Here is a 27,997-nt window from a genome sequence, read left to right as displayed (position 1 = left end):
CTTTCCTCTGGGACCCTGAGAGATCTAAGGTCTCTGGGGATTTTGAGGAAGGTCCAATATCAGAAACAGATTAATGCAAATCCCGTAAGATTAGATTACAGGACAAAAAGCATATAATTCTCTCAGGTTATGCAGAGAGAGCACTGACTTAACACCTATTTATGACATTTAAGATTTAAATAAAGATTTAATACTTAGTTGTGACTTTTTTCAAAAATCTCTCAGCAAATTAGGAATAAAGCCAAAGGAAATATTCCTGACTTGATAAATTCACTGAAAGCCCACCACAAAGGTATATTTAGGTAAACAGAGTGGTGGCTTAGCAAGAGGGAGGTTGATCAGGCAAAGCACAGAGCATGTTTCACGGTCTATTCTGAGGGTGGGGACAGACAAAAGATAAAGATAGAAACTTTAAATTCACTGTGGACGGTGACTGCAGCCATGAAATTAAAAGACTCTTGCTCCTTGGAAGAAAAACTACAACAAACCTAGATAGCATATTAAAAAATAGAGACATTATTTTGTCAACAAAGGTCCATATAGCCAAAGCTACGGTTTTTCCAGTAGTCAGGCATGGATGTGAAAGCTGGAACATAAAGCAGGCAAGAACTGATGCTTTCAAATTGTGGTGTCAGAGAAAACTCTTGAGACTTCCTTGGACTGCAAGGAGATCAAACCAATTCTAAAGGAAATCAAGCCAGAATTGAAAGGACTGATGCTGAAGCTGAAGTTCCAATACTCTGGTCACCTGATGTGAAGAACTGACTCCTTGGAAAAGACCCTGACACTGGGAGAGATGGAAGGCAGGAGGAGAAGGGGACGACAGAGGATGAGACGGTTGGATGGCATCACTGACTCGATGGACATGAGTTGAGCAAGCTCCGGGAGTTGGTGATGGACAGGGAGGCCTGGTGTGCTGCAGTCCATGGGGTCACAAAAGGGTTGGACACGACTGCGCGACTGAACGACAACAAAAACTAAGACAAAGTAAAGACAAGACCGTGCCTGAGCACAGTTGTTTCCACAGGGTTCAGTCCTGAAGCCACTCTCCGCGTGCCGGCGTGTGATGAAGCGGTGAGTGTCCGCGTGCCGGCGTGTGATGAGGCGGTGAGTCTCCGAGTGTGCTGGAGTGAGTCTCTGTATGCTGGAGTGTGATGAGGAGGTGAGTCCCTGTGTGCTGGCGTGTGAGATGGAAGTGAGTCTCCGTGTGCTGGAGTGTGATGAGGCGGTGAGTCTCCGTGTGCTGGCGTGTGAGATGGAAGTGAGTCTCCATGTGCTGGAGTGTGATGAGGCGGTGAGTCTCCGTGTGTGCTGGAGTGAGTCTCCGTGTGCTGGAGTCTGATGAGGAAGTGAGTCTCCGTGTGCTGGAGTCTGATGAGGACATGAGTGGGAGGTGGGTGGGGGCCAGCGTCCACTGCTGGGTGGGGATTTTCAGATGAGCAGGAAGAGGAGTTCAGAACAACCGTGTGTTGATGGATCTGAGGTGGAGACGCCAGCAGGAGCAGGAACTTGAGTGTAGTCATCAGAGATGCAGGTGGGCATGTGTGGACACATGCACATATGTGTGCGTGTACACCGGTTAGCACACACGTGTTTTCCCTGCTGTGTCAGCCGAGAGGGCTGAGAAGCAGCAACATCCCAGCAGCAAGCAGCCCCTCACCAGGGCCCAGATCTCAGTTTCTAACAGGATTCTCCAGCAGGAGGAACCAGGGCTCCCTAGAGAAATGGCTGATTCTAGGGCTGGGGCAAAGAACATCCCAGAGAACCTGCAGCTCCCTGTCATGCCAGGAAAGTGTCAGCAAGCTCCAAGCATGTCCCAGACACAAGAGACAGCCAAAGGGCTCCCAGCGACCAAGACTGGAACAATTTGAGCAATAGAATAAATAGTGCAGGGTTCTGATCCGAAGCATAAAATAAACACCCAAAGTACACAGCCATATGAACCCATGATCAAATAAACAATAGAAGACAAGATACAGATCGCCCTGTGCAAGCAAGCGGCCTTCCCGGGACAGAAATTGCATCTCCCCCACATCCTCTGCGTGCTTCCTGTTGCCTCCTAGGCCTTCCCCGAGTTCCAAAGGCTAAATTTAATCAGAGACGTGAGAACATACAAAAAGAAAGGAAAACAAACAAGACAAAATAATAGTAATAGTTTAGTCGCTAAAGAAAGTCTAGGGCCTTGGTTCTTCAAGGACGATGCATGACTGCCTTAGCCGTGTCTTTTGAGCTGTTTGGCAGACGCTGAAACCCCCACCAGGTGGGAGCAGTTAACTGCATGCCGCCCACAAGCACGTGGACCTCAGGCCGGTGGGAACCAGAAGGACCAGCTGACCGGAGATGTAAGGCTCAGCCAACATCCCAGTCACAAGGCCAAGTGCCAGCTGTGTACAGCTGGGTGAGAGAGACGAGTATCTCCTCCCTCTTTTCCCCAGGTGATCTCCGAGCAAAGCTGGGAAAGGGGTCGCTGGTTCACTGGGCCGTGAGTCCACCTTCTCACCGGGTCAGCCGGCTTCCCCAGCACGGCTGTCTTTCCTCTTCCCCAGTTTGGAATTTGAGAGACAAGAATCCCTTGTCTCTCAGTTTGGAATTCTTGAGTGACAAGCAGCTGAACCTGAGCTGGGTCACACCTGCAGAAGAATTCCACATGGTTTATGTAGAAGCTCAAGGAGGCAGAAGGCGACCCCCCAGCCCTCGGGTGGCTGCAGCGTGGCCTCCTTCCAGAGGACAGTGTGCAAAGTGGGGAGAGAGGCACTCAACCAAGGAGACCTCTGAGAAGCACACCTCAGCCTGATAATCGGGACCAATGTCCCAGGTCACACGTCACAGTGACACTGAGTCCCCATGAAGAGAAGTGGTGGAAATGGCTCATTCCCTCTGTACGCTTGCTCCCCAAGCCGGTGACCACAGGGTAACCATGAGGAAGACATCAGACTAACCCCACTTGAGGGCCATTCTACAAAATACCTTCCAAGTCTTCCTCAAGGGCGTCCGGGTCAGGGCAAGTGTGAGAACGGTCTCCCCACAGAGTGGCCAGGGCAGTGTGGGGTCCGCATGGACGGCAGAGTGCTCTGCCGTATAAACCTCGGAAGCCTGAACAAAGCAGAGACTTCAGTTAACAGTGAGGTATCGATACTGGTTCCCTGGTCATGACAAACGTCTCTTTAAGGTGAGATGTTAACGTTAGGGGAACATTCGGCACAGGGTAGACAGGAATTCTGTGCTATTTTTGCACCTTTTCTGTAACTCTTAAAACTATTCTAAAATAAACAGGCCATTTTTTTTTTAATCGCATTTACTACGGCATCATTGAGACCCATCCCCTACAAGATCCGGAACAAGAAAGGAGTGGGGAGCCAGCCCCCTCCCTCCTGTTCCCCACCCCCAGCTCCAACCAGGGCCCACCCACCCCAGCTCAGCTCATGAGAAGTTGCAGAGCCTGAAGTCCACCGAGGGGCTTTCCGGCCAGGCTCCCAGGCCAAGACCAAGGCCAGAGGCTGCAGCGGGCAGGACGAGGCAGCCAGGAGCCCAGCCCTAATAGTGAGCCACTAGCAAGAGTCGGATACGACTGAAATGACTTAGCAGCAGCAGCAGTACCGGGGCTTTCAGCCTACGCTCACAGGGAGCTGCGCGGGGCATCGCTTCATACGTATACCTGGTTTTAGAGTCAGGGTTCATCCTGGCCTCGTGACGGGAGCTGGGCAACCTTGCTTGTGCTTCTTTCATCTTTCTCTTTTCTGAGACAATTTATCCAGAAAAGGAATCAACTGATCCTGTAAAGTTTGGTTGAGTCCCCTGTAGAGCCGGCTGGGCCTGGGTAGGTCTTGGGCGGGCTGGCAGTCTGCCCGCCATTTCCGCTTCCTTAGCGCTGATTTGTGCTCGAGCTCCCTCTTTCCTCTCGGGCTGGTCTTAGTCCTTCACGTGTCTCACGTATGCCCGCTCCCCCCTCAGGTCTTCAGATTCATCGTCTGCAATGGCAGCGCTGCGCACAGGCCTCCTCTAATCTGGAGCCTATTGTGTTTCATCAGCTTCTCTCTAAGGACCGCGCAGCTGGATCCTGCGGATCTTGGCACGTGCTGTGAACACCATTTACTCCTAAGAGCATCTGATTTCCTCTCCACCCGGCAGTCCCGAAGCGGCCAGGAGTGCTGTCGCGTGGGGAACTTGAGAAGTGCCGACTCACCTGCCCTCCGTTCCCCCCATTTTACAGATGGGGAAACTGAGGCACGGAGCCTCCCCACGACTTGCAGAGGCCCTGCAGGGCAGTTGACCAACCCCTGGGGTGTGGGGGGCGGGGTGAGCCTTCTCCTCCGCCCCTTTGGGGAAGCCTGCGGGGTCCCTTCCCAGCACACGATTTGTAAATGTGTAAAATAAAAGGCTTCGTGCCGCAGAGCAAACCACTTACACTGAAATGCAGCTGCCGAAACAGCAGCAGGTGTAGCTGCTTATGCAGTGATGGATGAGGCTTCTGGCTGGTGTATTAATGGAGACCCAAAGACGGGTCTCATGACCACCAGTATTGAAACCCCAACCAGTGCTTCTGAGACCCTGGACCCCAGGTGGGGAGGGGGCTCTTCCTGCCGGCACAGGTGAGCACTCAGCTTCGGCAAGGGAGGGGCTTCCCAGGTGGCGCTGCTGGGGAAGAACCCGCCTGCCCGCGTGGGAGACGTGAGAGACCCAGATGTGATCCCTGGGTCGGGAAGATCCCCGGAGAAGAAAATGGCAACCCACTCCAGTGTTCTTGCCTGGAGAATCCCTCGGACAGAGGAGCCTGGAGGGCTAAAGCCCATGGGGCCGCAAAGAGTCAGACATGGCTGAGCGACTGAGCACACACTGCGAAAATAAAAGGTGGGACGTTTCCCATCCAAGTTCACGGACGCCCTGAATTCCATCCTCAACGCGGCCCAGCTCAGCGAGTCGGTAACAGTTTGCACCTGAGGGCTGAGACCAGCCGGCTCCTCTTCCTCCAGCCCGAAGTGTTCTCAGACGATGGTCATCTGAGCCCGGGGCGGGGTCCCTCCTTCCCGGCGCCTTGAGGGGTGGGGGGGGACACCGTCCCTGATTCCTTTCCGTCCCCACTGACCGCTCCCTGCAAACAGGTTTCCCGGGGCAGGGGCGGGGGGTGGGGGGCGTGTCGTGGAGCAAGCTTCCTTCCGTTTTGTGGCTGAGTTCGCTGTCCTCCCCTCACGCGGCTCCTGGGTCCACAGCGCTTTCCTTCTGCAGACTCGGCTCCACTCCGCGCATCATAGTTGCTGTCAGGACGCCGGATATCAACCTGACTTGTGCTCTTTGGTTAGAAGCCTTCTTCTCTTTGGGGGAAACTGCTAGAATTTTCTTTTTGTCTCCAATATTTGGAAACAGAAGCATGCCTGGACTCCCTTACCTCCCCCATCAGCATCCAAGCCCTTGAATCCTTCCAGCTCGGATCCCGAAAACGTCTCCTGTGTTTTCAGATGCTCCCCACCCCACCTGGACTCCTGGGTCCCGGGGCCGGCATCTCCCCTCTGCCCTCCGTGTGTATTTCCCGATCTTGGCTCCCCACAGTTTCTGCCTCTCTGATGCTTTCCCAGCCCTGCAACCTGCCCGTGGGCTCGGCCGCATCCATCCTGCTCTCTGTCCTCTCTGTGGTCTGATTCACGTTGACAGTCATAGCCGTCACACCTAACATCTCCACTCCGGTCTTTCTCTCATGATTTTGTGCTCGCTTCTTATTGACACTCTCCTCCTAACCCCACTACTGCTGCTGCTGCTGCTAAGTCGCTTCAGTCGTGTCCGACTCTGTGCGACCCCATAGACGGCAGCCCACCAGGCTCCCCTGTCCCTGGGATTCTCCAGGCAAGAACACTGGAGTGGGTTGCCATTTCCTTCTCCAATGCATGCAAGTGAAAAGTGAAAGTGAAGTTGCTCAGTCGTGTCCGACTCTTAGTGACCCCGTGGACTGCAGCCTACCAGGCTCCTCCGTCCATGGGATTTTCCAGGCAAGAGTACTGGAGTCGGGTGCCATTGCCTTCTCCGCCTAACCCCACTAGATCCAGTTTAATCTTAGGCGCATTTCACACTCTTGGCCCACCTGTTCCAACCGTAGTGCCTGACTCCGGGGGCATTGTGGGAAGCTGGCACCGCTTCCTGAAGTCGTGTCCTGGCTCCGTAGGACTGCCCCCGCTGCTCGCCGGCCCCAGAGCCCAGGGAGGGCAGTGACGCGCCCACCTGCGATGTTGTGACTTCTGATAATCAGAGAAACACATACACGTTCAGGCTTTGTCCCATTTCTGGCGCAGAGCTTCCAAAACCCTCCACGTTTCCTAAGAGACTGATCAAGTCTGTCGTCTGAATGAGTTGACTTCGGAAGCGTGGTGTCAGGAGAACCAACCATGTGATAACAGCTCCCCGCCCCCGCAGCCTGGCCACGCGTGCCCTTGAAGGGCATGCCCGCAAAGGCCTTGCTCCCACTGCCCGCTGCCCCCGCCCCCATGGAGCTGACCTCTTTCTCAGGGGCTTCCCTGGGGTCTTGCTTGGTGTTTACTTTCCCCTACGTCCATCCTTCCTGCTTTCTGTGGTTTCCTGGAGTTGACGGAGGAGGAGCCCGCCTAAACCATGAATCCAGACAGGATGGGGAAGACAGGCTCTGGGGGTACCTGCATGGTCAAGGCTGTGGCCCCTCTTGTGCCGTCTGAAGCTTCGCCAGCTAACGATGTCTGTGCCTCCGCACAGCAGGCCCCTGCAGCTAGTTCCAGGCACTTGCCCAGACAGGACCGCAAGGGTGAAGTGCCCCCATCCTGCAGCAGGACCTGGGCATAGATAAGGGGGCCTGCTGAGGGGGCCTGATGCACCGGGAGCGTGGCTGAGACCACCCCCTCCCAACACACACACATGCACACACACGTTAACTTCACGCCCTCCTCCCACGCCTGCTGTGGGGCATTTTCCACAACCAGATTAACTGGGAGATCGGGAAGGGAATCCAGGGCAGGGCCCTCAATAAACAAATCAGAGCCCAGAGCTTAGCAGGTGCCATTCTCCTTCTCACTGTGACTGGAGTCCTGAGCTGCAATCCTGCTGCGGGTGTACGCAATCAGGGTCTCCAGCGGCAGGTGGAAACCCCCCTCCTGTCCCCCCTTCCTCCCCGAGGACCAGGCACCTCCAAGGCCAGCGCCGCTGCAACTGGGGGGCTGGGCTGGGCAGAGAGCAGCCCCGGGTGTGGGAGGACTGGGCTGGCAGAACCGGGGATGGCACCTGGCCAGGGAGGGGAGAAGGAGCCCAGGACCCCCCCACCAGGACTCCCCTCCAGGACAGAAGAGCATGGCTGCACACCCCGTAGGCCCCGGCCCAGTGCCCGAGTGTCGTGGGCTGAACCATGTCCCCCAGCTTCATCAGTGGAGTTCCAGCCCCCATGAGACTGTATTTGGAGATGGAGCTGTGAAGTCGGGAGGGCAGCCCCGACTCGGCAGGGCTGGTGTCCTTACAAGAAGAGGAACAGACACCAAGCTCAAGGTCCCTCCCCTGTGTGCACACTGAGAAGACGGGGGCCTGTCCCCTGAGGGGAGAGGTCTTCCTAGAGAAAAGCAGCTGGGATTTAAGCCACGCAGTTGTGGGATCTTGGCCGCAACATCCCTGAGGCCACTGCAGCCCCCAGGGCGGCTCCACACTTTGCCCCCAGACCGAACTCCTCTCCTAAGTCAGCCCGCCCTCGCCTGCCCTGAGGCCCCTGCAGCCCCAGCTGGGTCCTGGCAGGGCTGACTCTGGCTGACTCAGAGGATGTGCCGCCCCACCCCAGGAACGCAGCCTCCCGCCCCCTCCCACCCCCTCTACAGGGCAGAGGACGCCCGTGGTACAATAGGCCTTCTGTCCCTCGGCCAGGTGACCCCAGGCTGACATGGGAGCTGGAGGGAGGGCAGCCTCGGGCAGGCGGGGCAGGGGGTGCAGGGCGGGTCCCTCCTGCTGCAGGGCCCAGGCCGCAAGGTCCAGGAGACAAGGATAACGTGGACACGCCTCCCTGAGCTGCAAACACGGCTTCTCCAATCACTGTTCACCCACAGTCACGCGACGCCAGAAGGAGGCACAGGGGACTCTGGGGGTGGAAACTCGCCTTGATCTGGGTGAGGGTTATACAGGGCCATGTATTTGTCAAAAGTCATCAAACTGCACAATTGGGTCAACACATTTTACTGTATGTAAAGCATACTTCAGAAGCACAGAATCAAAAAAGAGTTGTTTAAAAAACCAGAAAATACAGGCGACCAGAAGACAGTGAATGTCTGTGCCTTGTGGAGGTAGTGAATGTCTGAGCCCATGGCTGGGAGAGCAGGCACACTGGCCTAGCCAGACTCCTCTCTCCAGCGGGGACGCGTACATGACGACCTCAGACCACACACGGGCCTTGAAGCCTGCAAACTTCTATCAAGAGTAAAGCCTGAGTGTGTTTCTACTATGTCTGCCACCATTTTTTTTTTTTAACAACTACACACTTCATACTGTGCATAAACCAAAATCTTTTTCAACAAGTTACTTACCGTTCTGGGGCTTTTCTTTCAACACTCTCAGTTGTTGCTGTTCAGTATCTCAGTCCTGTCCAACTCTTTGCAATTCCCTGGACTGCAGCACACCAGGCTTCCCTTCCTTCACCATCTCCCAGAGTTTGCTCAAACTCATGTCCATTGAGTCAGCGATGCCATCCAACCGTCTCATCCTCTGTTACCTCTTTTCCTCCTGCCTTCAATCTTTCCCAGCATCAGGGTCTTTTCCAGTGAGTTGGCTCTTCACATCAGGTTGCCAAAGAATTGGAGCTTCAGCTTTAGCATCAGTCCTTCCAATGAATATTCAGGACTGATTTCCTTTAGGATTGACTGGTTTGATCTCCTTGCAGTCCAAGGGACTCTAAAGCGTCTTCTCAAGCACCACAGTTCAAAAGCATCAATTCTTTGGTGTTCAGCCTTCTTTATGGCCCAACTCTCACATCCATACATGACCACTGGGAAAACCACAGCTTTGACTAGACGGACTTTTGTCGGCAAAGTGATCTCTCTCCTTTTCAATACACTGTCTGGGTTTGTCATAACATTTCTTTCAAGGAGCAAGTGTCTTTTAATTTCATGGCTGTAGTCATGGTCCACAGTGATACTGGAGCCCAAGAAAATAAAATCTGCCGCTGTTCCACTCTTTCTCTTCTATTTGCCATGAAGTGATGGGGTCAGATGCCATTTAATTTTTTCAGTGTTGAGGTTCAAGTCAGCTTTTTCATTCTCCTCTTTCACCTTCACCAAGAGGCTCTTTAGGTCCTCTTCACTTTCTGCCATAAGGGTGGTGCCATCTGCATATCTGAGGTTATTGATATTTCTCCCAGCAATCTTGATACCATCTTGTGCTTCATCCAGCCTGGCATTTCTCATGATGTACTCTGCATAGAAGTTAAATAAGCAGGGTGACAATATACAGCCTTGACATACTCCTTTCCCAATTTTGAACCAGTCAGTTGTCCCATGTAAACTTTTAACTGATGCTTCTTGACCTCCATATAAGTGTCTCAGGACATAGGTGAGGTGGTCTGGTATTCCTATCTCTTGAAGAATTTTCTACAACTTGTTGTGATCCACACAGTCAAAGGCTTTAGTGTAGTCAATGAAGCAGAAGTAAATGTTTTTCTAGTAACTCCATTGCTTTCTCCATGATCCAATGAATGTTGGCAACTTGATCCCTGGTTCCCCTGACTTTTCTAAATCCAGCTTATACACCTGGAAGTTCCAAGTTCACATACTGCTGAAGTCTGGCTTGAAGGATTTTGAGCATAACCCTCCTAGCGTGTGAGATGGGTGCAACTGTGCTGTAGTTTGAGCATTTTCTGGCATTGCCATTCTTTGGATTTGGAATGAAAACTGACCTTTTGCAGTCCTGTGGCCACTGTTGAGTTTTCCAAATTTGCTGGCATATTGAATGCAGCACTTTAATAGTCTTTTAGGATTTTCAAATCCTATTAGGATCCTAAAATCCTAAATCCTAAAATCTTTTAGGATTTGAAATAGCTCAGCTGCAATTCCATCACCTGCACCAGCTTTATTTGTAGTGATGCTTGCTAAGGCCCACTTGACTTCACACTCCAGAATGTCTGGCTGTGGGTGAGTGATCACACCATTGTGATTACCTGGGTCACTAAGACCGTTTTTGTATAGTCCTTCTGTGTATTTTTGCCACCTCTCCTTACTCTCTTCTGCCTCTATTAGGTCCTTACATAGTCTGTTCTTTATTGTGTCCATCTTTGCATGAAATATTCCCTTGGTATCTCTAATTTTCTTGAAGAGATCTCTGGTCTTTCCCATTCTGTTGTTTTCCTCTGCTTCTTTACAGTGTTCATTTAAGAAGACTTTCTTATCTCTCTTTGCTATTCTCTGGAACTCTGCATTCAGTTGGCTTTATCTTTCCCTTTTTCCCTCGCCTTTTCTTCTTTTCTCAGCTATTTGTAAGGCCTCCTCAGACACCACTTTGCCTTCTCGCATTTCTTTTTCTTTGGGGTGGTTTTGGTCACAACCTTCAGTGTTATGAATCTCCATCCATAGTTCTTCAGGCACTTCAACTACCAAATCTAATCCCTTGGATCTATTTGTCACTTCTACTGTTCCCCGGTGGCTCAGATGGTAAAGCATCTGCCTGCAATGCAGGAGACCTGAGTTCGATCCCTGGGTTGGGAAGATCCCCTGGAGAAGGAAATGGCAACCCACTCCAGTATTCTGGCCTGGAGAATTCCATGGACAGAGGAGCCTGGTGAGCTACAGACCATGGGGTCACAGCGAGTCAGACACAAGTGAGCAGCTAACACACACACACTTTCCCATTCGCATGTTGGGCCTCTTTCGACCTGGGCGGCGCTCATCTTCCAGGGTCATCTTCTTGCTTTTCGTACTATTCATGGGGTCCTTAGCTAAAAGTACTGGAGGGGTTTGCGATCAGTCTTGCAGAAGACCGCATTCTGTCAGAAGTCTTCACTCGGTCCCATCCGCCTCGGGTGGCCCTGCATGGACCACATGGTTCATGGCTCATGTTACGCAAGCCCCTTTGCCAGGACAAGGCTGTGACCCGTGAAAGGGAGCATTCTAAGTAGTACTGCCATAAACACCAGGGCAGCTTGATCTCTGAGCACATTCTAAACTCCTGCCTTGAGATATAGTCCCAGGATTGGGATTGCTAGGGCAAAAGTCACTCGCATTTTAAAACTTTCTTGCGCTTGTTCAAAGACCAGCTGGAAAGCAGAGATTTTGACAGGTTTTGCTTTATTTTTTTTTTTGTCTAATCTCTCATTTTATCTTTACAACCCAAAGGAGGCCGAGCCTAGAGGCAGCATCAGGAACATCATCCCACTTTGGATTTGAAGCTAAATGATCAGCTGCAGACCAGAAAGCAAATAACAAAAAGTAAAGATAATTACTGGATGTCTGCTTCTGAGGGGGAAAGGGTGGGTCCCATGCAGAAGGCCATCAGTCCTGAAGCCAGCCGCTGAGAGAGGCACACTCGTTACAGAAATCCTACAGCAGAGCCAGGGAGCTGTGGGCACCCTTAGGACTAAATGGGCTGCAATTCTGAAGACAGGAGAATGGTCCATGTGGGCAGATAGTTCACAACCGTCTCGTTCCCAGGGGACACCTGTCAGTCTGGGCGCCCAGCCAAGGCCTGGGTTTGCCCCAGCAGCTGAGGAGAAGAGGAATCAGCCACACTCTGCACAGTCGGGGAGCATAAGGGCCAAACGAGAGACTTCAGGGGCCTCAAACCCATCACCGGCCTCCCACCAGCCCCACTCCAAAGCATTTGCAGAATCGAGTCGCTGTATTTGGGAGGAGGCTGACCTGCAAGCTCTCAGAAGAATCTCTGAAGAGGCCAGTCCCCACCCAGGAAGGCCCCTTCTGCCCCAGGTCACGGCCACTCCAGCCGCAGGATCCGCCTTCCTCCAGCCCTATAACTGCCGGACGGTTTGCTCCCAGGCGGCTCTGATCGGACCAACTCTCACACAGGTAACAGCTGCAACTTCTGGACACAGAGACAACTGTCCAGCAGCACCAGAGAGCAGCCAGAACCAGGCGGACGCCGTAGGGGACCGACCCGGGGGAGAGGGAACAGCTGGGGGTCCGGGTTCAGAGGGCAGCCCCATCCGGGCGCAGCAAGGTGGCTGGAGCCACGCTGCACATGGGGGCTTACTGCCGGGAAGACCCAGAGGACAGAGTGCCCACAGCAGCTAGAAAGTGAGGACACGTCCCAGAAAAGAGACGGAGCCACAGACAGGGAGCCCGGGCCACTCCCTAATAAACTTGTCTCAAGCCTCCGGCTGGTCTGTGAGCTGAGCTGACCCGCTCCAAGGAGCTCAGCGACAGGACAGAGCTTCCCACCAACCCCCACAGAGGAGGCAGTGGGCCGTCTGAGTGCTCAACCCCAGGAGAAAACAAACCAAAAGTTAATAATCTTAAAGAGAACACAACAGAATCCAGAGTCCCTGCAATGCATCATTCACACCCTTCGCGGTGGGGAGGGGACATAAAACCAATACATGCACACAAGCACCAAAGTGCCTCTGAGACTCCAGAAGAAACACTGGTGGAAGCCAGATGACAAAGGAATATATCACTAAGGTACTGAAATCCAAGAAAATAGCCAATCTAAAATCCCGTACCCTGGGACTTCCCTGGCAGTCACCAGGTTGAGCCTCCATGCTGCCAATGCAGGGGGCATGGGTTCAATTGATCCCTGGTCGGGGAACTAAGATCTCACATGCCTCCCAGCCACAAAATAAATAAAATAAAATTATGTATCCTTCAAAAACATCCTTCCAAGATGAAGATGAAATCAGGACTTCAGAGAAACACAGACTAAAACAATCCATCTTTGTCAGATCTGCACTGAAATGAATATTAAAGGAAATTTATTTAGGCAAAAGGAAAATGATCTCAGATGCCAACACAAAAATGCAGAAAGAATGATACCAAAAAGGATGACATGTGTAGGCAGATTGAAATGAATATGGACTGCAAAACAACACTCACTTACGGAGTTTAAAAATAAAGTCGAGGACTCCCGGGTGGTCCAGTGGTTAAGACTCCATGCTTCCGCTACAGAGGGTGTGGGTTTGATCCCTGGTCAGGGAACTAGATCACATGTGCTGCACAGCATGGCCAGAAAAATAAGATAAAAATATAAATAAAGCTATATGCATAATGACCATACCTATAAAGGTGGGGGATATTTGCAGCAAATCACCAAAGACTTATGTCCAGAATATATAAATATATAAAGAACGTCTACAAATCAACAAGCGAAGAACAGACGACTCCATAGAAAAATGAGCAAAAAGACGAGAAGAGACACTTCACAGAAGAGAACAGGCAAGAGATCAGTAAACGCATCAGAAGTGACCCAATCGCATGAATCATCATGGAAATGCAATTTAAAATCACAGTGGAACATCCCAATCCCAAGGAACGGTCAACATGATAAAGATGAAAACATCCAGTTACGAGCAAGGATGTACAGTAAGGGGCTTCCCATGCGGCTCAGTGGTAGAGAATCTGCCTGCTAAGGCAGGAAGAGATGCGAGAGGTGCAGGTTTGATCCCTGGATGGGTGAGGTCCCCTGCAGGAGGGAATGGCAGCCCACGCCAGTATTCTTGCCTGGAGAATTCCATGGACAGAGGAGCCTGACAGGTTACAGTCCACGGGGTCTCGAAAGAGTCAGACACGACCGAGCACCTGTGCAGACTCTGTGCAGTAAGCGGCTCGGTCACCGGCGGGGTAAAAGCTGGGGCGGGGCGTGGGGGTGGGGGTGCCCTTAGGGAACGAGCACCTGCACAGAGCACGGCTGAGCTTTACCCGACAGAAGGGTGCGGCCAGAAACCACGCACTGGACTGTGGAGAGCAGGCAGCATCTGAGGCAAAAGCTGGAGCCCCGGGAGTGCCGAGCAGCAGGAAAACGGTGGGGGCGGGTGGTCAAGCCGGGGCGAATGACTGTCACACCTGGTGCTGGGTCCAGCGCAGCGTAAACAACCCAAGCCAGTAACGCCTGTTTCCCACAACCCAAGCCAGTAACGCCTGTTTCCCACAACCCAAGCCAGTAACGCCTGTTTCCCACAACCCAAGCCAGTAACGCCTGTTTCCCGAGCGGGGCGCTGACGGGAGGAGTGCGCGGGCGCCGCGAGCGGGACTGGGATGGTCCCCTCCTGTGCATGCAGTTATGGGGTGAGTCCGGGGTGTATGGAAAGTCGTGGAGCTCCGCTGACCTCGGGCACTTTTCTGTGTGTGCATCAGGCATCACTGAGAGCGCGGGGAAAGGGGTGGGCGCCTGGGGGCGCCTCCCATTGTGTTCCCAGGGGCTCCATACGCCTGAATCGCTGTCAGTCACGCGGGTACATGAACACAGGGAGGCCCCTTCAGGTCTTTTTGCCCGTTTTCCTGTGGAGTCGTCTACCCTTCTCTTGTTGACGTGCAGACGTTCTTGATTTCTTTATATATTCTGGACGTAAGTCTTCTGTGGTTTGCTGCACACACATTGCAAATACCCCCTACCTTTATTGTTACCATGGAGCTTAAGTGATCTCTTTAAATAATTACCCCCCCCCCCATTTAAAAAATGACATGGAAAACGCAGCGCTTCTAGGAACTGAAAGGTTGTTGTTGAATCACGCGAATACACCGGGATTCTTGGCCCCCGGAGGAGAAGAATTCAATCCGGGGCCAGAGACGAGGCTTGATCGCTCAGAGCTTTTGTGTAGTAAAGTTTTATTAAAGTATAAAGGAGATAGAGAAAGCTTCTGACATAGGCATCAGAAGGGGGCAGAAAGAATACCCGCTTGCTAGTGTTAACAATGAAGTTATATACTCTCCAGTGAATCCAAAGAATGTCTGGAGGTTGTAAAGACCTCATCAGACCTACTCCCATAATTTACATTTTAAGATAACACTGTCCTCAGGCAAGATACATCCTTGTAAAGACCAGGTCTACTTCCATAATTAACATTTTAAAATAACAGAAGGTTGAATCCAAAGACTGTCCTTAGGCAGGATACATTATTGGTATATAATCCTAAGGAATGTGGAGAAAGAAAAAAAGTTTGTCCTTTCTTCCTCCTTGAGAATTCCAGACCCCTCTCTCCTTGGGGACCCCTAGACTTCCTATCAACCTGCCTAGGAAATGACTCTCTCATTCCCCCCTTTTCTTTTAGGAGAATTATGTTGCCTAGGGAAAAGGGGCGTCGTTTTCGTTCCATAACTGCTTCCGAGCTGACAAGGGGCATTGTCCCTAAATTGGTGAGGCAACATATTCTCCTAATCCTCACATTGAGGATATCTGATCCAGGGGCCCCAAATAGTAGCTGGAGGAAGCTACAGCAGTAGCAAGAGTTTGAGCAACCATTTGTAACTTAAAAGCTTTCATGCTGCTAGAAACAAATCCAGTTATACAATTACAGATGTAGGGAGCAAACAGTAAAAACAAAACATTTAGAATCAAAATTAAAAGTCACATTATGTCATCAGGTACATCTGGGAGTAAAAATTAAAAAAAAAAAAAAAGTCACATTATGTCCATAGTTAAAGTGCAAAGTGTTGCACCAGTCCATTTTAGGGTTGGTAGATGTCATCAGATGAAGAAGAGGCATCGCGTGTGATTGTTGTCGAAGGTATTCACAGACTTGGAGAAAGTCTTTTCCTTGAAGTGGGGATGTCCACCACAGGAAGCCTTCCACTGATGAAGAGGGGAGTGCTCCGCAGACCCAGCAGTTAGACCCATTGTGGAATGCAGCATAGGAGTGAGCCCAGGACAGGAAGACATTGTCTTGAGGATCCAACGGCAGACTCAGGATTTTTGGAGTCAGCGGAAGTAGACTCACATAGATTATCAGGCCTATCCACTGCCCTTTGTTTAACTCTAGAGCTCGGGTCAGAGCCACAAGCTCCGCTAACTGAGCACTGGTTCCCTGGGGGAGAGATTTTGCTTCCAAAACCTGTTCAGCAGTCACCACGGCATAACCTGCTTTACGCTTTCCATCCTGAACAAAAGAACTGCCATCTGTAAATATTTCCATGTCAGGATTGTCTAATGGGGTATCCTTTAGATCCTCCCGAGCTGCATAGTTTAAAGTTAGGAATTGAGAACAATCGTGATCAGGTGTTTCATTTTCCTTCTCAGGAAGGAAAGTGGCAGGATTTAAATTTCCACAAACTTTAAGCTTAGTTACTGGTCCTTCTAACAATGACTGATACTTAAGAAGCCTACTGTCTGTCATCCAAATATTAACCTTAGAATTTAATATTCCACTCACATCATGAGAAGTCAGTACAGTAAGGTTTCGTCCATTAATTATTTTTAAAGCTTCAGGTGCTAATAAAGCCACTGCCCCAATTACTCTTAGGCAGTGGGGCCACCCACATGAAACTACATCTAATTTTCTGCTTAGATAAGCAATAGGTTGCTGGTGAGGCCCTCGGGGTTGTGTCAAAACTCCCAATGCCACACCTTTTCTTTCAGTGACAAACAAATTAAATTCTGACCCTGTGGGCAAGCTCAGAGCTGGAGCTTGCAGTCTGAAGAACCTTAAAAGCCTTTTGAGATTCTGGAGACCAAAGCAGTTTGTCGGTTTGGGCCTGCTGAGTTTCAGCTATAAGTTTATATAAAGGCCGGGCAAGTTCTCCGTAACCCGGAATCCAAATGCGACAGGAACCTGTGATTCCCAAAAATCTTCTCAATTGTCTTAAAGTCATAGGTAGGGGGTGATTTAGTATAGGTTTAATTTTCTCAGGGCCTATGGCCCTAGTCCCTTCTGATATGATTAGGCCCAGATATCTAACCGATTGTTGACAAAGCTGAGCCTTTTCTCTTGATGCCTTGTAACCATAGTCTGCCAGAAAGTTTAAGAAATCTTCTGAGGCTCGCGAACAAGCTTCCTCTGTCTCAGCACAGAGCAAAATATCATCTACATATTGTAACACCACCGCTTCAGAGCTATTAAAGTTTTGTAAATCCCGTGACAAACTTTGTCCGAATCAGTGAGGACTGTCACGAAATCCCTGGGGCAAAACTGTCCAGGTTAACTGAGAAGCTGGCTGCGTAGGGTCTTCAAAGGCAAATAGGAATTGACTTTCTTCCGCCAAAGGCACTGAATAGAAGGCATCCTTTAAATCAATTACTGAGAAATATTTGTCCCGTTCAGGAATTTCAGACAATAGAGTATAAGGATTAGGCACCACGGGGTATAAAGGAACTACAGCCTCATTTATTATTCGTAAATCTTGAACTAGTCTCCATTTACCATTTGATTTCTTTATACCCAAAATAGGAGTGTTGCAAGGACTGTTACAGGGAATTAATAGTCCCTGCTCCTTTAAACTTTCGATGATGGGTTTTAACCCTTCTTTAACTTCAGGTTTCAGTGGATACTGCTTCTTATGTGGAAATACGTGTGGGTCTTTGAGCTTAACAACTACAGGAATAGCATTTTGTGTTCGACCCACAGATTTTTCATCAGCCCATACTCTAGGATTTACATTTTGTTTAACTAAAGGGAGAGAAAGGGAGGGCTCCATATTTATGAAAACAGAGGCATGGACCTTGCTCAGTATATCCCTTCCCAAAAGGGGTGAGGGAGATTCTGGCACAATCAGAAACTCGTGTGAAAACAGCACAGAATCCCAGTTGCAAGATAAAGAATAACTGAAATAATACCTTTTGGCTCGTCCAGACAGTCCCATTACGGAAGCGGATCGAGAAGAAAGTGGGCCAGGGGCTTCAGTAAGCACAGAATAAGTTGCCCCAGTATCTAAAAGGAAATCGACGGATTGGCCCCCCCACAACTATTAATACCCGAGGTTCCTCAGGTGTAATTAGGATGGGAGCTTGTGTGGGGACCCCCGGGCACCTTCAGTCCTGATTGTCTTGAGAGTCCGACCCTGGAGACCTACGCCTCTGGGGGCAGTCTCTCTTCCAGTGTGGTCCTTTGCAGACCAGACATGGAGCTGGGGGCGGCTTAGATGCCTGAGGGCAATCACGCTTGAGGTGCCCCTCCTTTCCACAGCAGTAGCAAGCCCATCCCTTTTCACCTGGGCCCCTCAGGCTGTTTAAGAACGTTTTTTCATAGCCACGGCGAAGGCTTCCGCCTTTTCCTTTGTCTTTTTTTGCCTTTCTTTCTTTTCCTCATATTCCCTACCATAATAGACTGTCTGAGCCAGTTGTAACAGAGTATCTAAAGACTGATTTGGTCCATATGCCTGTTTTAATAGCTTACTGCGGATATCTGGAGCCGACTGAGTGAGAAATCTATCATTTAAGATCACTTTTCCCTCTTCACTTTCGGGATCAATCTCAGTGAATCTGCGAAGGCCTTCTCTCAGTCTATCTAGGAATTTACCAGGAGCTTCCTTCTCCTCCTGTTCTATGTCTGCCAATTTGCCATAGTTTAAAGGCTTAGAATGCGCCTGCCTAAGTCCCTCAAGAATACATCTAACAAAATGACTCTGATCCCATCTTCCTTTAGCTGTGTTGTAGTCCCAGTCTGGTTCTATAGTTGGGACCGCCTGATTCCCAGTGGGGAGGGCCGCTATCTCATTCTCCCTCTTCCCTACTGATTCATTACCAAGCCATTCATCTCCACAAGCAACCGCTTTTCCCAAAACTCGAGTCTTTGACTCAGGAGTCAGTGTTTGTCCCAAGATATACATCACATCCTTCCAAGTGAGGTCATAAAGCAGAGTAACACCTTTAAAAGCTCTGATATATTTTTCTGGGTCCTCTAAATAGTCTCCCAGATCCTCCTTGATTCTTTGTATTTCTTGATAAGAAAAAGGCTTATTAACTCTCACAGACTGATTATTTCTCCCGGTGGGTGTTTTCATAAAGAGGCAACAGCTTGTGTGGCCGTTCCTCATTCTCTCTGCCTGCTCTGCGCATATGATCCCAGGGATAGATTGGAGAAACCTGTTTCTCCTCTTCTCTTTGTCTCCTGTCCTCCATCTCATCTCTCACTTCGATGGTCTGAGTTTCTACTGAAACCAGAGTAGTCTGAAGTCATACTGAGACAGGAGTTGTTTGGACCTCCATGTGGGCAGTTTGAATCTCAGTTTGGATTCCCAGGTATGGGGGCAAAGTAAGAGGACAGGAGGGAGCTGAAGGTTTCACGCCCAAATCTATACCCTTAGGACATAAGTCTGGCATATTTCGCAGAGAGAAACAGGGCAACACGTATGCTACTTCTACCCATTTCCCTTGTTCCTTACAGAACCGGTCTAATTGTAGAACAGTATTATACTTAAGAGACCCTCCAACTGGCCACCGTTCGTCGTCCTCCAATGGATACCGTGGCCATGCAGTATCACATAGGAAGACCAGGTGTGTCTTCTTTAAGCCCTGGGGATCAAATCTATCCCAGTTTTTCAGGATACAGTTCAAAGGAGTGAGGCTGGAATTGTTAGCTCCCATCTGTAAGAGAGAAGAAAAGCGACCAGCGCCATTTTTCTACCGGAGGCGTCCCTCCCTGCTCTAGATGGGGGTGTAGACAGACGTTACACCAAAAGCTTTTCCTTCCTGGTCAGACTTAGTCTGTCCCTTACCGACGCAGGCGCCGTACTCGTCCCTCCCGGTTCTACCACCGAGATGGGGTGGGGATGTACCAGGGGTAGACTTGATAGCATCCCTACTTGACGTCCAGCTCTTCACCCTTCACCTTGCTTGCCTCTGATGTCACCCGGGGTGAATCAGAGTAACCTTCCGGAATGCCTCCCAAGCTAAGACCATTGTGGGAAACATTCGTCACCTGAGTGCCTGTGCACGACCCTGAGTATTTCCTGACCACAATAAGACCAACGCGAACATAAAACTGAGATGTTCTTTCCAAGCATGACCACACCAGTATAACAGCCTCCTCTGATCCACTAAGAGCCGGCATTACCAAAGAAAAAAACCCATCGCAGTCCCAATCTGAGTAACCTTTAACCTCAGAGATGTTCTGGGAGCTAGAGCTCCATCTAGCTTACGAACTTTCGATTCCTAGCGAGGCTAGACACTTTCTTGACTACCAATTCAAGTTTGGGACCTAAGCCACAGTACACAGTAACAGTATAGATCACAAGTCCCTTGAAAGTCTATGATCCGATAGATTAGGTTAGTACTTCTAATTCCCAAGGAGTTATGAAATGGTCAAAGAGACCGAAAAGTTTGACCGAGAAAGGAGAGTTCGGTCCACACGCTTTGCCCATTTCTGGTCGGTTCCCGAAGGAGACATTGGGTGCCTCTTGGCATTGGCAGGTCGGTATAACACCCCGACAGGTTTCTGCCATAAGCAGTATGAGATCACCGTGGAACCGCAGAGCAGGGCTCCTTACTTGTTTCACGCAGGGCATGCCATTCATTCACACAAGCACACGGTAGAGTTAGTAAAGCACGGCAGAAAACGTGTTCGCTAAGAGAACAAAGAACTAAAGCTCCAAGCATCCTTACCTTGTCCTGAAGGATCCCGGATGAGCCCCTAAGATGAAAGGTTGTTGTTGAATCACGCGAATACACCGGGATTCTTGGCCCCCGGAGGAGAAGAATTCAATCCGGGGCCAGAGACGAGGCTTGATCGCTCAGAGCTTTTGTGTAGTAAAGTTTTATTAAAGTATAAAGGAGATAGAGAAAGCTTCTGACATAGGCATCAGAAGGGGGCAGAAAGAATACCCGCTTGCTAGTGTTAACAATGAAGTTATATACTCTCTAGTGAATCCAAAGAATGTCTGGAGGTTGTAAAGACCTCATCAGACCTACTCCCGTAATTTACATTTTAAGATAACACTGTCCTCAGGCAAGATACATCCTTGTAAAGACCAGGTCTACTTCCATAATTAACATTTTAAAATAACAGAAGGTTGAATCCAAAGACTGTCCTTAGGCAGGATACATTATTGGTATATAATCCTAAGGAATGTGGAGAAAGAAAAAAAGTTTGTCCTTTCTTCCTCCTTGAGAATTCCAGACCCCTCTCTCCTTGGGGACCCCTAGACTTCCTATCAACCTGCCTAGGAAATGACTCTCTCAGAACCAGTCTCTTTTGTTAAAATATTTATCTGAAAGTCAGCAAGTCCTTCCACTTAAATCCAAATGAAGTTCAGCATTCTATTTTAGAGCGCTAAAGCTTTAGCCCAAGCTGGTTTTCAGTTATCTCCAACCTTCCGCTGGACAAATTTGTGAAGCAAGGTGTCTGGGATAGGACTGAGCAATGGAATGATGGCTACCTCTAACTGACACGGTTTCGAGTGACTTTCACAAACTTTCTTTTCTGTGGTTTTTGCATTAGTTTATATTTTAATAACAAGCATTTTTCAAAATGATGGATTTGTTGTGCTTTTGTGCTCCTGGTCTGAAGTCCCCAGCTGAGTCACCCTGAGGAAGTTTCTTATTCTCCCTGAGCCTTGGTATTTACAACTTTAAAATGTAGATCATGATATTACCACATTCATAGATTTGTTTAAGGATTTCATTAGACCATTTTTCAAAGTGCCCATAAAGGAGGAGGGCTTCCCCGGTGACTCAGTGGTAAAGAATCTACATGCCAGTGCAGGACCTGAGTTCCACCCCTGGGTCAAGAAGATTCCCCGGAGAAGGAAATGGCAACCTACTCCAGTACTCTTGCCTGGGAAATCCCACAGACAGGGCAGCCTGGCAGGCTACAGTCCACCGGGTCGCAAAGAGTCAGACTGGACTGAGTGTAACAATTTTCAGAGAGGAGAGGCCTGTCCTGCACAGTAGCTGTAGCTCTTGGCTGCCGGGCATGAATAGGTCATAAAGTAACAAAAAGACTGAGCCCCTCCCAAAAGGAGATTATAATCCAGTAGCAAGAGGTGAGGGCAAACACCCAAGCCCAGCCCAATAAACACCTGCTACCTGGGCTGGCCAGCAGTATGAAGGGCAGAGAAAGCAGCGCCAGGAAGGAATGGGGCGGCGGGGTCGGTGGGGGGCGCAGCACGGGCCTCCTGGAGCACGGAGCACTCAGTGCAGGAAGTCAGGAATTCCTGGACCCAAATTCTCCCTGCCTGAGAGAGAGGTAGGGGGATCAGGCCCACTGGAGGGCCCATCCGAGGAAGTCACTGACACCCCCAGAGACTCCCATGTGGAAATGGGTGCCCTGGACCCGTGCTGTGGCGCATGGATGGCATAATGCGAGACCCGAGCTTACCTCAGAGCTGCCGACAGAGACGCTGTTGGGAGGAGGCACCGAGGTGCAGCCAAGGGGCGGCGGGACTGATGGCTGACGGCTTCTGTGCAGAGGGAAGCTTTCGTCCCCTCAAGGAGCTTTGCCCCAACTCTCAGGGACAGGAGGAGTCGCCCTCCCACCAGGAACGCTGATGCATCTGTCATCCTGCCTCATCTCACCAGCTCAAAGAGCTCCTCAGGCTGGAACTGCTAGATCACACACAGACCACCCGGTTAAGTCTGAATTTCAGATAGGCAACAAATAAGTATCAGTATAAGTATATCCCACGCAGTATTGGGGACATACTTACATCAGACATTGCATGTTTACATCAAATATTCATGTATGCGCATAGACATTGCATATGTACTTACAGTAAAGTATTCGTTGTTTATCTGAAATTCAAATTGAACTGAGCCTCCTGTGTTTCTCTTTACTTCAGCTGGCAACCCTACCCGAGAGTGATGCTATGCCTCTGTTCTCCTGGTATAACCAATATTAACCTCATGCCCAGCACATGGCGAGCTTTCAGTAAATGTCAAGCAGGTGGATGGATGGTAGATCCACAAGTAGATGATGAATGGTAGGTGGATGAATGGATGGATTGACAGACAGGTGATGGATGGGTGGATGAATAGGTGGGGGGATGGGTGGGCAGAAGGAAAGATGAATGGATAGATACATGCATGGGTGATGAATGGACGGATAGATGATGATATACGCATGGATAGATGGATGGATGGATGGATGGATACATGGATGGGTGTTGGATTCTATAAAGGGTTTAACACCAATCAGACTTAAGCACCTCATGACAGAGCCAGAGAGCAAAGGACGTGTCTGCTGATGGGACAGCTCTAATGCACCTCCCTGTCTCTGAGACCTCCTAGTCAGATTCTGTATGTATACATGGGAAGCCTCTGTCATGCCCCAGAACCCTGGTGTGCCAGGGCACAGACTGGATGTTCCTGACAAGGGGAGGGGCAACAGGACTTGCCAGCAGGCTTCACAGCCCTGCTGGGGTCCCTGACTTCCCAGCCTCGACCATCACACAAGGTGACCTCTCAACTCCCAAGACCACTGAGCTGCTCCCAGACTGCCGACCACCCTCATGGCCAAGCCCAAGCCCGCCAGTGTCACCCAGCAGCCCTTCTGAGGCCTCCTCCGTCCTGGTGTCCAGAGGGATACACCTCTCCCACCCAGGGGTCAGGAACCAGGGACACGGCACCTTCCCAGAGAGACCCACCTCCACCTGTCAGGAGGGGCCCCGTGGCAGGCGCACCTTGCCAGCTAGCTCTGCCTCCCCTCCTTTGCAGAGTGGGCCCTGCTGAACCCGGGCCTCGAAGAAAAGGTCTCCCATTCGCAGCACCCCATCTCCCACCCTCTTGGTGCCTCAACACAGACTGCCAAGGGCGGGTGTGGGACCCAGGCTGTCCAGAGAGTCCAACCCCAGGATTCTTCCTCTGAGGAATCCAGGCAAGGAGCTGCTGGGGTGGAGCTGAGCCTGGGGATGGAGAGGCCCTCCTGACCCCGCTCCCCCCCACCATGACTCCCGTCCATCAATTCCCATCAATTCCACCTTCTCTCTTCCACCAGGTTGGGGTTCTGACCCAGGCACCCAAAAGGCTCTTGACTATTTCTGCATCCCTGGACAAGAACCACACATGGTCCCTGGGGCCTTTGGGTCCCTGGGTCCCTCAGCTGCCTTAAGGGCCCAGAGCGCCATTTCTGCCTTCTAGCGGCTTTCCCAAGTCAGGCGCAGCAAGGATCACCCTGACCGTCCTCTGCCTGGCCAGTCCCCCAAAGCCCAGAGAGGTGAGTGTATTCAGGAAGGGGCCCTACCTGTGCTTGCTCAAGGAGGTGCATGGCCCAGGGTGGGGTGAAGCTCAGCCCCTAGTTGCCGGCACCATCGGACAGAGGGGTCACCGCTGCACCTGTGCCTCATTCCCACGCCTTAGAACCCACTAGCCCAGCCCAGCTCCCACTTTTGCAGCTGGGAGAGACCTGCAGAGAGACGGGGGATCTGGGAGCCCCTTCCCCTCCGGTGCCTCAGTTGCCCACCCTGCCCCACACATAACATGACAAAGGGAATTTGCCATAATTCCAGAAGGGTGGGAAAGCAGTGCAGCCTAATGGAGGGGGACGGGGGTGGCGGTGGGAAGCCATAAAGGGTGTCCCCTCCACCCCCGACCCGGGCCCAGGGAAGTGGCTGATGCAGAAGCCAGAGGAGGGCTTCAGGGTCTCCCCACTCTTAGGTTGATGGTCTCAGGGATGAGCTGCATGGGAGGTTGGGGGCTGCTCAAAGGCTCTGAGCGGAGGTTTCCCAGCCTGGGGACAGAAGCCATCGGTCACGGCTGGGGGCGGGGCATGCCTGTGCTGGGCTGGACTCAGGAGAGCACTGAAGGCTCTGGGGTCCCCGGACCGAGCTGAGGGTGTCCCTGAAAAGTCCCTGGGCTGGAGCCCCTGGTGTGGCCTGGGTTTGCTGGCTGAGTATCAGATGCCCCTCCGTGCTGGCTTGTGGGGCCCCTCGGGGGAGCTAAGGAAGAGCGGCGTTGGAAAGAACCCGCAGCGTCCCAGGGCCAGGCAGGGAAGAAGGGACCGAAGCCCTTCCGCCTTCTCTCCCCGAGGAGACAGATGGCGGTGGGAGTGGCCTCCCCCGTTTTCCGGAGCATGACTCAGACGCAGCTGCCTCCTCAGCCCCACACAGCGGCCTGCCCTCCCTCCCCCTCCCCCAGCAGGGGACCAGGGACCCCCAGCTCCACCTGGGGCACGCAGGGCAGAGGAGCTGGGAAACTCCCGCCAAGACCCCCACCCCAGGCCTGGGCAGAGGGAGAGGGAGGCTGCCTGTCCCCAGTCTGCACTGACCCTGCGGAGCCCTCTCCCACCCCCTGTTGGTACCACCTCCCCAAGCCCAGGTGGTAGGGAGACCGGCTTGTTCTGGGCCCCCCAGGGGTCCGCAGTGGGGGAGGGGTGGGGTGGAGGTGGGGCAGCGAAGAGACGGGACCTGGAGCCCGGCTAAGCGCGGTTCTCCCGGGGCGGGGCTGAGGGGAGGGCGGGGCTGAGGGGAAAGGGGCGGGGCTGAGACGAGAAGGGGCGGGGATTCGGGGGTGGGCGGGGCTGCGGGACCCCCCCGGGAAGGAGGACGAGAGGTGTCCAGAGGCAGCAGGTGTGATGGGCAGGGGTCCATGAAGAACCGCTCTGTAGCCCCTGTGGAAAGCGGACAGGCCGGCCTCCTCCCAGGAGAATGTGGGCCAGAGGCGCTCAGGTCACCCAGGAATTCCCCCGCGGACACTGAGTTCAGGATAGTGTCCTGCCGCCCACCACGCCCTGCCCCTGGAAGCCTCCAAGGGCACTCCTGGGGGGAGCCTGGAACCTCTGGACCACCGCTAGGAGCCCTGCCAGCCCACCCCTCCTCCCCCGCCTGGCCTGGACGCGGGCGCACACATGTACACACGCACGCACACACGCATGCTCACCCTGAAAACAGAATTCTGTAGTTGGAAGGCCTCTTTCTGGAGCTCCACCCTCACCCCACCCCTCCAGTCCTAGCTGCCAGTGGGCCATGAGGAGGGCAGCTCGCCCTGCCCAGAGCAGCAGACCTGGCCCCAAAGGGGACCACGCGGTTCCCTCCACTGAATGTCCCCGCTTGTCCCCCATCTGCGCTTGTGCCCAGGACCCAGGCCCGTCCAGCCAGGTAAGGCCTCCTCTGGGAGGGCTCGGCACCTGACCTGAGGGTCACCTCCCAACCAGGAACACCAACGCTCACGTGTCCTCCTGGGTCCCTGGGCCTTCCTGCACCCCAAGGGCCCCCAAGAGCTGCGCCAGAGGCCTGCCTCTGCCCACTGGGTATCTCCAGTGCGGTCCTGCAGTCCCTCCCAGGCCTCCCTGACTGGGCTGCTTCCGGCTCCAGCCTCAACGTCTACATCTGTAGGTTGAGGACAACCAGACCTCACCCCTAGGTCCCAACCCAGCCTCTGGGAGGAAGTGGGTGGGGTGAGAATGTGAAGGGGTGCAGGGGAGGGGAGAGGGGTGCACAGAGGGGCATGGTCCTCCCCAGGGTGGGAGATGCCCAATCCAAGGTAGAGCTGGTGCTGGCAGGAGGACCCTGGCTATGGGCTCCAAGTCCGGCCATGGCACCTGCTCTCCGTGGCCGTGAGCGCACCCTTAGCATCAAGGACCCCATCAGTCAACAGGTGACAGCTGCCAGCGGAGCCACACGAAGGTGAAGGAGGTGAGCCTCCGCAGGCGCCTGTGTCCAGCGCTCAGGGCCCTGCCAGCCAGGGCTGGCCTCCTGGTCTTCTCTGCCCACTTGGATGCCTGCTTCACTTTCTGGGGCCCTGGGCGCTGGCCCACATCCCTCAGTGAAGTGAACCACGAAGCCAGGCTACACTGAGCCATCCAGAAACAGCCAGAGAGACATGGAGTTCTTGGGGTCCCAGGCCTGGTGTGTCATCCAGAGACAGCCAGAGAGACATGGAGCTCTTGGGGTCCCAGGCCTGGTGTGTCTCTGTCACTCTGATGGGTTTAAGCCCAGGACCCGTGGAAGAGCTAGCCACCCCAAGGGGCCTTTCTCTAGGCAGTCAGGGGCTGAACGGGGCCTGAGGCCCCAAAGGAAGGCAGCACTATGATCGAAACAGGTTCTCGAGCGTCCCCAGCCTTTGTAAATTGCCAGCTGTTCCCACAGGCCAAGCTGACTTCATCGCCAGCGAATGCCAGGGGGCCTGGCCGCCTTCGCTGCTGGACACTTCAGTTTGCCCCCCTCACCCTCATCCCAGTCTTCCCAACACCAGGCGGTGCGCCTTCTCCCCCTGTAGAGTAAAAGCTGACCTCCCAACACTCTCCCACATGTGCACGCCTGTCTAACCCCCACCAGATCCCCCATTACAGCCTCGCCTGGCCCTGCCCCACTGGGATCTTTCATGCCAGAAGTCAGGGTCCCCCACCCCATCCCTGCTCAAACCTTGAGAAATGGAATATTTCCTGCCATATCTGTAAACAGAGGGTGACACAGTCCCTGGGGTCTGCAGCCCCCCACTGTGAGCTCACGCGCTCTGGGGAAACTCCGAAAAAGAAAACCTAGGAACCTGGCCCCAGACCGCTGCTGTGCTGATCAAAGGAATGGTTGCAGTGAGCCCAGACTCTTGCATGTTCCCATACACAGTAAAGCGCTAAATTCTTTAACTTGGATTATACGGGTTTCTTTAATTAACAATCATCTTTTGACATTCAGACTATCTACCCTCTGTTGCAAAACTTCTAGGTAACCTGGCTCCTCCCCTCATCCCCTCAGAGCAGTTCACTCAGGGTCACTTGAGATGCTGCCTCTCAGGCTTGAAGTCCTAAAGATTCCCACCAAATAAGACATAACTCTCGACTCTCAGGCTGTGAATAATCTTCCAGTCAACAGCCCCTTCGAATCCTTCCTGCTCCCACGTCTTCTTACCCTGCACGATCTCCGCCCTGACTCTGATCTCCACCAGCCAGCCTGGGCGGTGGTGTGAAACGAGATCTTAAGTACCTGCCCAGGAATTGAACCTGGGAATCCTGGGTGAACACCAGGAATCGCAGCCACCAGACCAGCAACGGCTAGAGGCTAGAAGCTATTTTTCCCTGGATCTTTGTTCCCAGTTTAAAAAAAAAAAAAAACAATGCATTTATCACGGAGGCAGAAACTGTAAACGCAGGCACAAAGTTTATTAGTAGAGACAAAGCACAACAATACGTGGAAGGGCCCACCGAGGAAACCGTGGAGATGAGCTGGCAGCAAGGCAGAGGCGCGCACCCGGACAGAAGGGTGTGGGCGCCCCGCCGTGG

At 52.2% G+C, this 27,997-nt stretch overlaps 3 long non-coding RNA genes across 6 annotated transcripts; 1 reads left to right on the top strand and 2 right to left on the bottom strand.

Moving 5' to 3' along the window:
• Nucleotides 1–90: 90 nt before the first annotated feature.
• On the bottom strand, nt 91–6,193 carry LOC147348868 (uncharacterized). Of its 2 annotated transcripts, none has more exons than XR_015150240.1 (3): nt 6,071–6,193; nt 2,968–3,093; nt 91–2,630 (listed from the first exon to the last, which is right to left on the bottom strand). It is a non-coding gene; the product is annotated as an uncharacterized LOC147348868 (long non-coding RNA). The 2 variants fall into 2 exon arrangements; XR_015150239.1 differs by lacking the exon at nt 6,071–6,193 and adding an exon at nt 3,656–3,983.
• Nucleotides 3,686–6,592, top strand: LOC147348867 (uncharacterized). The gene is made up of 3 exons (XR_015150241.1): nt 3,686–3,817; nt 3,952–4,589; nt 6,086–6,592. It is a non-coding gene; the product is annotated as an uncharacterized LOC147348867 (long non-coding RNA).
• Nucleotides 6,593–14,726: 8,134 nt separating this feature from the next.
• On the bottom strand, nt 14,727–24,807 carry LOC147348866 (uncharacterized). 3 transcript variants are annotated; one of them, XR_015150237.1, is made up of 3 exons: nt 24,026–24,807; nt 22,166–22,392; nt 14,727–19,434 (listed from the first exon to the last, which is right to left on the bottom strand). It is a non-coding gene; the product is annotated as an uncharacterized LOC147348866 (long non-coding RNA). The 3 variants fall into 3 exon arrangements; XR_015150238.1 differs by having other exon boundaries at nt 22,166–22,389; nt 24,026–24,796; XR_015150236.1 differs by lacking the exons at nt 22,166–22,392; nt 24,026–24,807 and adding an exon at nt 20,452–21,361.
• Nucleotides 24,808–27,997: the final 3,190 nt, after the last annotated feature.

Source organism: Bos grunniens, chromosome 21 (genome assembly GCF_055505025.1).
Source record: "Bos grunniens cultivar Pamir isolate PY7600 chromosome 21, Bosgru_T2T1.0, whole genome shotgun sequence".
Lineage (NCBI taxonomy): Eukaryota > Metazoa > Chordata > Mammalia > Artiodactyla > Bovidae > Bos > Bos grunniens.
This window is presented reverse-complemented; position numbering and strand designations above follow the sequence as displayed.